The sequence below is a fragment of the Saccopteryx bilineata genome, chromosome 1, assembly GCF_036850765.1.
Source record: "Saccopteryx bilineata isolate mSacBil1 chromosome 1, mSacBil1_pri_phased_curated, whole genome shotgun sequence".
Lineage (NCBI taxonomy): Eukaryota > Metazoa > Chordata > Mammalia > Chiroptera > Emballonuridae > Saccopteryx > Saccopteryx bilineata.
The window spans coordinates 38,813,609-38,815,939 of NC_089490.1; the positions used below are offsets into that span (position 1 = coordinate 38,813,609).

Sequence of the window (2,331 nt, forward strand, 5' to 3'; positions counted from 1 at the left end):
CACGGGAGCCACTGTAGCATCTGAGAGGAGGCCATGGGCTGTCCTGTGCACCCGGGCCAACTTTGCTCCAATGGAGCCTTGGCTGTGGGAGGGGAAGAGAGAGATAGAGAGGAAGGAGAGGGGGAAGGGTGGAGAAGCAGATGGGCACTTCTCCTGTGTACCCTGGCCAGGAATTGAACCTGGGACTTCCACATGCCAGGACAACACTCACCGCTGAGCCAACCAGCCAGGGCACTTGTAACATGTTTTTGGTTTTGGTACAGTGTATAGAAGTCTACTAAATGAAAAGATTTATTTACTGGAGAAGATATATTCCTCACAATAACTAACAGCTATATAGACAAGGTTATCCATTGTTAGTGTTGTTGCTTTGACTAGAATGGAAAACAAGGGTTAGATCACTGAGATAGTCCCTATGTTAAATTAACTTATTGAATAAATAATAAACAAGCTAAGCAGACTACTGCACCAAAGGAGTTGATAACTGCAGGGCATCATTACAGATATATAGTTCTAATAGTTGTATCATTATTGGAGACACCCCTTGGGGAATCATGCAGGAATCACACATGAAATGTTCAAATGGTAGACAAAGGAATGTTAGAAACAATGGAAGATATCAGAATTCAGAGATATTTGAAGTGGAAAGCTCAGAGTTACGTACATAGAATGTTTGGGCATTATGTAGAAAATACTGTAATCGAGGGTGACATTTAGATTGAAATTCTGTCTTTAGCAACTGAGTGGATAGTGATGCCACCATCAAAGTGTTTTATTAAGGGGGTTTCAAACACATAGAAACCATGCTCCATTAACAGCATGATGGATACAGGATACTGTTCTAGAAAATTTAGCACAATAGAAATAAATCTCTCTTTCATAGTTCTTACATTTTTTTCTTTTCCTTTCAAATCTGTCTTAAAAATTAGGCTTATGTTAAACTCATTAAGTGGATCTCCTTATGTGAGAACAGATAACATCTCTTGGTATTACTGTCACATTTATGAGACCACTGCTGTCATACAGAACACTGATCCTTCATGGATCGTCTTGGCCTTGGTAGTGAGCAGCATGGATTGTTAACTAAAAGTTCTCAGGAGAAGCAATTGTGTTTTAATAAAGTGATTACAAGCTGACTATGAATCCAAGGTTGAAGATGCACTCTATTCTATTTTTTTTTTTTTTTTTCTGAAGCTGGAAACAGGGAGAGACAGTTGGACAGACTCCCGCATGCGCCCGATCGGGATCCACCCGGCACGCCCACCATGGGGTGACGCTCTGCCCTCCAGGGGGCGATGCTCTGCCCCTCCGGGGCATCGCCATGTTGCGACCAGAGCCACTCTAGCGCCTGGGGCAGAGGCCACAGAGCCATCCCCAGCGCCTGAGCCATCTTTGCTCCAGTGGAGTCTTGGCTGCGGGAGGGGAAGAGAGAGACAGAGAGGAAGGCGCGGCGGAGGGGTGGAGAAGCAAATGGGCGCTTCTCCTGTGTGCCCTGGCCGGGAATCGAACCCGGGTCCTCCGCACGCTAGGCGGACGCTCTACCGCTGAGCCAACCGGCCAGGGCCTATTCTATTTTTTATCCCAACTTATTCCTAATATATTGGCAATCATTCATAAAAAAAGACTCTTAAGTAGGTAAAATATCATCATAAAAATACTGTCATGATAAAAATACCAACAAGATAGATGACTATATTTGCATATAATCTAATGCACAATTATCAAAATTATTGGTAGATGTTTTAGTCTAAGAAATAAATCTCTTTGCCTTTTAAAGACCAAAAATGTTACTATCCAAAGGAATTAGTCTATTGGAACGAATCAAAGTACGGTTTTTTATAGAAAGATTCAATATCTTAATACTTTAAGTTCTCACACATTAATATATAATGTCATGCCATTCATGTTACAACATCAATAGATTTTTTGGGAAGATAGTTGACTAATATGATTTTAAATGTATATGAGAAAATTCCTGAAAATAAACAAGAAGAATATGAACAATAACAGAAAAAGTGGGGAGAGAACTAACCTTACCATACAAATAAGTAAAGCATTTGTATAAATAGGAAAACACATACTGTCAATACATTGATAATTCTGATATAGGTTGTGCTATTAAAAGAAAACAATTAGAAATATTTAATTAATTAAAGAAACAAAATGGATTACTGGAAAAATTAAAATAAATACATAAAATAAATAAATAAAAACATTTTAATTTTATTTAGAAAATTAAATTTAATAGAGTGACATTGATCAATAAGAGTACATGTAGGTTTCAGATAAATATCTCTATAGTGTTTGAACTGTTGATTATGTTGTATACCC

General features: G+C 38.7%; 1 non-coding gene across 1 annotated transcript; it reads right to left on the reverse strand.

The window, feature by feature from the left end:
• Positions 1-1,488: 1,488 nt before the first annotated feature.
• Positions 1,489-1,564, reverse strand: TRNAA-AGC (transfer RNA alanine (anticodon AGC)). Its single transcript has one exon. It is a non-coding gene; the product is annotated as a tRNA-Ala (tRNA).
• Between the last annotated feature and the right edge of the window lie 767 nt (positions 1,565-2,331).